The following is a 10,314-nucleotide window of genomic DNA, read 5'->3' on the forward strand; positions in this document are numbered from 1 at the left end:
GGAAATATTGTGCATTGATGGGGGAAATAAAAAATTTGTTATCGCTGGTCATGTTTGTTTTTGTTGTTATTTTTTTTGTATTTTTTTCGTATAATGCAAAAATATTTTATTTTTATAGTAGTAATTTTTTATTATTGTTGTTGTAATTGTATATTATTATAAATTGTTGTTGGTATTGTTGAACGTTATTGACTTTGAACTTTTTAAATGGAAATGCACTGTGAAGCTGTTGTGTGAATGATGTTTTGGTGACGATGCCATAAATGAATAAAGAAGCAGTTGTTGTGATGGATGATTTGCATTAAAGTAGCTGGAATATATCACAGAAATGATGATCATTTAATCGAGATTAATTTGATATGGAAATTGATATACATATGTATATATGTATGAATAATTTTCGTATTACTGATTTAAATAATATAATAAACATAATTTTTTTTGATATTAAAAATTTGTATGATATGTGAATTAAATTTTATGGAATAAGTTTATATATGGATATATATAAGTTTTCAAAACTGATAAGTATATCAATACTATATACATACATATTTGGTATGTGAGTAATAATTGTACAGGTATTTATATCTAACGTACTAACGAACCAAACGACTCAAAAAGTAGCATAAAATTAAATAAAAAAGTGGAAGTGGATAGGCTATACCCTTAGACAACCGATATATTATATAGTGAGAGAGTCGTTGGCATGGAATTCACAAAGTAGTAGAAGACCTGGTGCGCCAGCGAAACGTGGAGAAGAATGGCCGAAGGTGAGTAAGCTGAAGCACGATATACTTCAAACGACATCTACAGAGAAGCTCCAAATAGAGTCAGATATAAAAGAATTATTGCGGTCTTATGCCCCACTGGGGGCAGTGGATAATAGTAGTAGTAGTAGTATATTAAACATTCGTTAAGTGACCAGAAAGTACTTTCCCTACTTATCTTATGGTATCTAATAATATTCTAATTACTTAATATTTGAAACTGTTAAGATTTCTTTTGTTTATTAAAATAATTTTATATAATGTTATTACTTATATACGTAACAAACACTAAATAAACAATAAATTGTTGTAAAACTCATAAAATCGCTAAAAATACTTTCGTATCCATGTCATTCGAACAAACGGTGGAAGAACTGCTAAAGGAACTAATTGAAATCATGTCATAAGGAGCTAAAAAAAAGAGGAGTGTCCGCACTATGAAAATAATATATAACCATATTCAACTTCTCGATAAATTTTTTTCAATGATAATTTGATTTTTTCAAAATAGTTTCATCTTCATTTGAGCCAAAATTTCTTTCCTAATTCATCTTTTTGTTGTCTGGTATCCACTGCGGACCCGATTTGGAGAGTACGGTGTGTAGAACACTTATCCATTCCAGTGCTGTTTACATTCTATATATCTTCGGATATCTTTAAGGTGTCTGCTATCTTACGTGGTTTAAGTCAATGCTGTGTTATAACTTCTTGAACAAATGTCAGAGCCCCATTGACCGAGCATTCGAAATAATTAGCTAATAATAATTGACTTCAAAAAGGTAAAATCCCGAAGATGCTTACCAAGTCGCTGTTTATCTTCAACAGTATATTTTCAGTACAGTATATTTTTAAAAAACAATATTTGATGGAAAAACGAAATTATTTTCAATCCATTGTTGAGAATTACAAGATTGCGATCATCAAAACTATCTCAACCTTTAAGTTAATTATCAGAATGGTTTGTTGCAAAACAAAATCTTAAACTTGTGACTTATATAGACCTGCTAAAAAGTTTTTTACAACAGATGTGATACGATTTTTATTGCCATGTGCAAAAACAATTAATAGATTTTCTTCCGCTTTCTGATTACATCGAAAGGAAGTGTTTACATCAGTAATTGCGTACAATCGAAAGTGATGCATTTCTTCCATTAAAATCAATCAAAAAGACGTTTACGAATCACCTTGACATTGATCAATGCCACGGTGCCAATTAAGGGAGACCCCAACATATGTAAATAATTTTATTTCTAAATGAAACTGCAGATGCAATTGAACTAATTGCTCAAATGAAAAATGAAATTGATGCTGATTTCACTTTTGACGCTAATTGTCATTATGTGTGGGAGAGTTTGATAAGATGAAATTAGTTATATTATGAAGTTATATAAACAAATTACAATATTCGGTTTTTTTTTAGAAAGAGTTAGTTTTTTTGTACTTATCAATATTTATATAGATAATTACTTTTTATGAAAGTATTATTTAGAACGAACTTACACCTTCGTTTAAAGCTGGTATAGGACGTCTTGAATTCCTGCGTTTTGCACGATTTCTCTTTGCTTTCCTCAATTCGGATGCTAGTACCATGCCTTAAACAAATTTATTCTCAAAATATTTAGATAATATTTTAGTTAAAATACTTTGATCATTGTTTCCACCACGAAGTCTAGTTCGAAGTTTTCCTTTGCACTGAGTTGTCGTTGCTTCTGAAGATGAACTCACCTCACAAATGCAGTCTTTGCCTAAGCAAATTAACTGCCCCAAGAGGCAGGCTATTATTAAACGAAATAATTACTTATAAGATGTATAAATTTTTATTATTTATTTATTAAAAATGAAATAAATATGATATATGAAATTGATATTTACGTTCCACACGTTGACTCTGTGACATAATCGATAGATAATGTATTTATTAATAGTAATTTAGTAGTTTAAGTAACTTTATAATACCAGTAGTAATATTTCTTAATATTACAAAATCTGACATTTTAAAATCAGGATACTTTAATCGATTGTTATAATCCTTAATTATTCAATATGTGATGAAGTACGGTTCATTTCATTTTTTCTGAAAAGACAACTTCAAAATTGTTTTGAATTTTCGATTTATATCAGAAGAAATAAAATTTTCTTTTAAATTTAAAGTTAATATTATTATTTCTATCATTATAGACTACAAATGATCTATAATATCAAATGATCAACCGAAATCAGGGGTTCAGACAGAACTGCTAATTGCTCAAAACATTGTTATAGATTAGGATCTGAGTAATAGAATTTGTCACATATAACATCATTATACTAAGAACTATATTCCAAAACATCCTTATCATAATATACAATATCACTACCAGCATGAAATACTTTTAGAAATACTTATTTAAAAATAAATATAGAGTTATAGATCTAAACGTGTCTTTACATTTACCAATTCCGAGTGAATCTGCATCGAGACAGTATGCTAATGAATGGTTATAGTTATGGGTTTATATAAATTAAAGCAGAAACGAAACATATTTTGCTTAAATGTGTTGATGAATAGTACATCGTGAGTGGACTGCATACATTAAGTTATAGGTTCTTAGACACATAGGTTTTCACTAATTCAGTTCATACTATGTCATTTTATTGAACTGTCTCACCGTTTAAGTCTAAAATATGTGTAGACATTACCACTTATTTGCAATTTTTTTTCTACACTCAAATTAGAGAATTAATTCCCTATATTAAGTAAGAAAAGTTTTTATCTATTATCATTAAATAATAGAATATATATATGTTATATTAAACTTTTCTATATTAAAATTATTTGTCTTGTTTGAAAATGTCAAAAAGACCAGAAATATATTCTATTAATTTCATACAAAAATAAAAGTGGTGCTACGGACTTTTTATATGATAATGGAATGAATCCATGGTTCAAGTAAAGATCATTTAAAGAGAATGCCTAAAAATCAATTCAAGTATGAATTTAAGCGAGTGTTAGGGAGTTGAGAGACGTGTGCCTCCATTTTTTATTCCATTTCTAATTTCTAATTTTCTCGAAAAAAGTTATATTACTTTTAAGTAGGAACCCTTATTTATAAAATACTTAATATAGTCAAGCTAACATTGATCGTTCTTTGGATACTTCCAGATTAAAAGTTAAGTAACATAAAGTTCAGGAACTAGAACTTGTACTTAAGAGGCAAATGATATGCATTTCTTCAGCTGACTTTAAGAGTAAACCAGCAGACAATATGAGGTACATGCATTATTATTTTAAAATAATAATATAGTTATAATAATAATGTAAACTATTCCGTATAGAAAAGGAATATGAATAAAGTTTCCATAATATCATGAACACCTTTTTCAATGCAAAAAAAAACAAAAAACGTAGACGAAAGTAAGTCTGTTAAATAGGTAGACTAGTTATGATTTAAGGAAATGAGTAATTATTTTTTTATTGCTGATTATATATATTGATTATATTAATAAAAAACTTAATTTTGAAACTACATTAACTTTATGAAAGTTTATATATATCTTAAACTTTATTATTAAACTGCCAAAATTAGGTTACGTGAGCAAATGGTTGTCGCACCCCGTTTCTTCAATAATATCTCAAAATAATATAGCGTACTGACGCGTGCAGCTAAATTTGGTCTTTGTATTTATTAATATAGATTTTTGAAAATATGTGAATATGGTTTAGAAAATTAAAAAGAATTATCCAATAAGACCGTTTAAATACTTCAAAAAGGTTCAAAGAGTTTTACAGATTATGATTAGATAGACTTAATTGTCATAAACTACAATGTAGATTGAGTTTATCTGTTGATATGGAAAATTGATTATGTTTTTGAATGGTGTTATCATCTATTCGTTATCGGACAGCTCCACTTCAGTTATAAACTCCAGTACAAATATTACTAATCTCTATTAAAAGTTTAGTATAATGTCAGTTTTAAGTTTAAAGAAAAAATTTTTAAAAGTTTTTATAGTTTAAACAAAATTTTACCAGTGAAAGTGTTTGAAACATGTGTATATAGCCAATCTACTGTCGCAAGGGTGAGGGCAAGTATTGACCTTTCGATACCTACGGTCAAATTTTAGCAGTAGGTATCTTTTTTTTTTTTAACGAGGTGTAAAGCATCAGTGTCAGTGCGAGATTTTAACCCACTAAAGTCGTCCCGATGTCCGACGGTTAGCCCTCTCGGGGTCACCGATTTGGTATTTCGTCAAGAGGCCGTCCAGAGCACGAAGCTCAAACGTCAGTTCTTTGTCGTCATTTCATTACACTTTTCATACTGTATGTATGCATTCATTATCATTGCAGCTGTTCTTCTTTCCTCTTCGTAAAGTCGTGGACGCCGCATAATTTGAGTTGCGAATATTTGAACTGCCTTTCATTTAAAGCTACTTGAGCACATTTCATGTACAATGCTGCTAGTAGATGTCCTAGGGCCTCCACGAGTATTTTCCGTTCTTTATTAAACCGGTCGCAGCGAAAGGCTACATGTTCTGCAGTCTCTACGACGTTGTGGCAATTTGGGCAGTATTGACTATCTGACAGTTGAAATCTGTAAAGATATTCTAAAAAGCCTCCGTGGCCGCTCAATATTTGAGTCAGATTATAGATTATAGTATATATAGCAGTAAGTGTCTAAACAGTATTATTAACTTCATATATCTTCTAAGAGCTTAAGGTCTTCACTTGAGCTTTTTTTTGTTTGCTATACTCAGTGTTTTCAAGATGATATTTAAATATATTAAATACAAGTAGAACCACTTGAGACATTTTTAGTAGGAACCGATATATTTAATTTTGATATGATAAAGCTTTATGACGTCGTAAGTCGTACTTTTAACGGCTTTGTTTTCGAAAAATAGTTAATTAAATAATATTTTAGTATGTAATTTCACTATATTCGAGTACTTCTAATCAGTCATCTGCTACCTTATCAAATAGAGCAATATCACTTCCATTGTTCCGTTGCTATCGTTAGTTTTCAATTTGATTAGAAACAATTGGTTTAATAATAAAAAAACAATTTTACAGTTCTGAACTTCTTAAGTATGCAACTTGATTTATTAATTGCTTGAGAATTTAGACACATGTAACGCAATAGGTCTGTGGTTAAAAATTTATTCATAAATCAGCTTTGATCATATGATTCACGTTATTAATTATTATATGAAATTTTTAATAAGGTTTTATGGTTGGGATTACGGGTTGATAATGTAATGTCGTAAAATTAATTTTTATCATATAATAACCTCTTCCGCCTCTTTAATAAAAAAAAATGCATTCAACTACAAAACAATATTAGCGGAACTGTATAGTGCATTTTTTAAAAATATTTTTTTAACAATTTTTGTTAAGCAAGATAACGTCGCTTAATTATATTAGAAAATATATTAAAATTTTAAGATTTTTATATATAATATAAATTTTATATCTAATATACCTATTACTGTTCCATAATTAAATCCATTAAAAGTTCTTTGCTTTAAAGTATACGAGTGGATTTTGTATGGAGTATGGTTCAATTACGATCAGCTGATCTGCATTGAAATGATGTGGGTGCATTATAACTATAAGCCAAAAACTATCTACCAGAAAAACCTCCAGATCCTAGAAGAATACATCTACTTCATTAGCATATTTATAAATATAAATTGTATGGATTTTATATGAAAAATGTAAGTTATTGCTGAAAATTTGTTATATTAAGTGTGATAGCGTAAACATATTTTTTGACAGATGAATAAATTAATAACCACATTTTTCTTTAATGTTTAAAACGAAAAAATTGTGGTTTAAAATCAACTTTTTTTTAAAATTAAATAGCAGATTTACAACACATATATATCTAGCAATACTGACATATAGTACAACCACATCTTTGATGAATATTAAAAATATATGGAATTACTTATCAAATAAACCCCATTTCTGGGAAGTTTTATGGAAGTCTTGATTTTAAAATAAAGTACCTCTGAATTATATGATTTGTTTATAAACTTTGTGGTTAGTATTATTCATCGCAAACTACATGAAGAAATGCCTTTCACGTTTCAAAAAGTTTAAGACAAAGATTTCAATAGAAAGTTGAAAAAATTTTAAATAATTGAATTGAATTTACAATAGAGAAAAAAATTCCAGAAACAATTCCGAAAAGTGATATATGTTGTCGAACTTTTATTTCTAAACGCCCACATGGGAAAGAAATGATTCATAATATCATAAATTTAGTACCATATCGATTAATATATAGGGACCTTGAATGTCTAAAAATGATTTGTGAATTGTTACTTGAAACTAGAACAAGATTTTCTTTATCTTGAGTATGGGTTAACCTTAATAGTTAAGTTTTACGGTTTAATGATACAAGATAACGTTTAGTATGTTAATAAGTAAATATATTATATGGTTATATGGTTACCCTACGTCTTTAGTATAGAAAGCTGGGCAGTTTGATGTCCATTTATCTTCCTAAAATAGTTTCATATTGATGTAATTTGCGTTGCTGTTAATTCGCAATGTTCCTAAATATCTACCATTCTGATATATTATGAGGACTTTAAGATTTTTTCAATGCTATGTTCTGATAACTTTAAAGTAAATGATATAACTACTTTTCAGTGGAAGTGCACACTAATTCAGAATTGTACTCTCTCAAATCAAATGCTATATATATTCCGTCAGAAAGATATGCTGAGCTTCAAAGTATACTTTTATAAAATGATATGAATAACTTATTAGAATTTAAAGAAGCTCTTATTACAGTGGATCATCTAAATAGTCACAGACAGTATTAAGAAAAAGTGCTTTAAACACTAACTCGTATTTTATTAAGCAATGAAGAAGAAAGAACTACTATTTCTAAATGCCCACATGTGAAAAGAATAGTACCTATAGTACGAAATTGGGTATCATTTTCAATGTGAGATAGGGTTCGATAGATTATATCGAAAAACGATTGCGAGTTAGTAATCGAAAGGGAAGCAAGATAATGTTTTTTGCAGTGCTATTACTAGTAATGAAAAATGGATCTATTACTGACGTATGTAATATGTGATAAATTAAGCCTATCAACACCAAAATCAAAAGGACTTCTTTTGCCGGGTTCAGAATGGTAGAGTTTATAAATGTAAACTAAAACTATCACTTGGGATTGCTACACAAAGCATAATTTAAACATTTCGTTTGGTTGAGTTCCGTCAACTATAAGTGAAATAGTTTTGATATATTACGTTAATAAATAACCATATAAACAAGCCACTAGAAGAAGAATAATCTAGAAAACATCCCTACGAAACCTCATGCCTAGGACTCTCTGGGTTATTGCTTGTCTCTAGAAGAAAATAAGTAACCTTTACATTATTTACTAATTAATTGCCAAATTTTAATTAATTATACTTAAAAATAAAACGCAAACTCAAAAAAAAATATAAATGTCAAGGTCTTTTTAAATATTTTGGTTGCAATTAAATAATTTATTTTGACGATTCTGGTGAGGCTGAGGATACCCCAGTAAATCGCAATCACAACGAAAAAGTGTCGTTAAAATTGGCAATAAATTTGTTTAAAGTAAATTGTAATGGAAATAATACTGTAATTTTGTAATTTTGGCGATTGCTGACTCCGCTGAAAAATCAATAACCAAATTACAAACAGCTACGGATTCGTTAGACAATTGGGCAAAAAGATGGTGTATCAAACAATACAACACTTTCCTATTGCGATTCAAGCTACTCAGATACCATACACACTATCTATGTACATTGTGACCGAAAAGTTTTCGGAAATTCTCATTTAAAATTCGCGCGCTGTATATTTTTCGATATTTTAAGTTTATGTAGTTTGGCAGCAATTAAGGACAATTACTATGCCAAAAATGAGCGCGATCTGTCAGACAGTTCGTTTACGGCAGCTGTTGAAACCAGTTCACCTCAGTAGTGCGTTGCGAAAAAAACAATGGAAAAAAATATTGAACAAAGAGTTTGCATCAAATTTTGTTTTTCGAACGAAATTTCGTGTGCAGAATCGTTGCGAATGCTACAAAAGGCTTATGGGGAATCAGTTTTATCGAAAACTCAAGTTTATGAGTGGTACAAAGCCTTTCAGGACTGTCGTACGACCGTCGAAGACATGCCGCGTTCTGGACGACCTTCGACCTCTACCACCGACGAAAACATTGAAAAGGCAAAGGAAATCGTGTTCAAAAATCCTCATGTGAGTGTTAGAGAGATAGCACGAGAGCTAGGCATCGGTCGTGAGATGGCTCGTTTGATTTTGGTGGACAATTTGTGTATGCGACGTGTCAACGCCCGGCTTGTTCCGATTCACCTCAATTTGTTCAACATTATCAACGATTTTAAGGCCAAACATTCAATAAATACCATCGAACAGCCACCGTATTCACCTGATCTTGCACCGTGTGACTTTTTCCTGTTTCCCAACCTCAAATTACCACTCAGAGGAACGCGTTTTGAATCCATAGAAGACGTAAAACAGAATTCGCAGAGGGAACTCAAAGCCATACCGGAAAGCGCCTATAAAAAATGTTTTGATGATTGGAAGAAACGTTGGCATTTGTGTATCGCTTCTAATGGAGCATATTTTGAAGGAGATAAAATAAATATTGATGAAGATTAAGAATTTTGCGTTTTATTTAAAATTTTCCGGAAACTTTTCGGTCACAATGTAAAACAAGATTTTACTTCATAAATTAATTTTAAAACCTGAATGGTCGTATGGCGCTGAACTAACATATAGGGGAGCGCTAGCCAAAGTAACGTCGAAATAATCCAATGTTTCCAGCACAAGATTCTACGGAATATTTTAAAAATGCCATGGTACATTAGGAACAGCGATATACACCGCGATCTAAAATTATCCACAGTCGCTGAAGAAATAAAAAGAAAGCAAAATATTACAAACTGAGGTTGCAGCAACAAGTACACATAGAAGCTGTTAACATCATAATCTCGTATGAACAACCAAGACGACTAAAAGTGCGAAATATCGTTGACATGGCATCGAATTAGAAAATAGAGTAATTTGTTTAGAAAATTGCTTATATATGTACTTATATTATGTTTATAATGTAACTTATGTTTATAATGTAAATAGTCGCTACTATTTTACCGTTACGACTATAATCAGTAGTCATTCTCTATATAAAAAAATGATATTTCATTTATATAAATAAAAGTAGGCAATTGCTTTCTAAAAATATTTTCCAAGTATAATTTTAATTAAGTTTTGCATTTAATTAAATTTACACCTCTCGCCCCCGCTTTGCCCACATAGAACAACAATAGAATTTAATTACACCAAGTAAAATGATAAAGGCCCAAATAATTTCGAGTTGATAATGATGTGGAGCAGCAAAAGTTGTTGGAATACCAAAAAAAAAAAGAATTTATCGCATTTTTTAAACAAATTTTATACATTATATATAGTTTTTATGAACAGATAAATTGAGTCGAGTACGAGTTGTGTGAATGAGTGAAGCAACTTTTGTTTGTACTGTAAAAGTTATCT

This window comes from Teleopsis dalmanni, chromosome 1 (assembly GCF_002237135.1).
Source record: "Teleopsis dalmanni isolate 2A chromosome 1, ASM223713v2, whole genome shotgun sequence".
Lineage (NCBI taxonomy): Eukaryota > Metazoa > Arthropoda > Insecta > Diptera > Diopsidae > Teleopsis > Teleopsis dalmanni.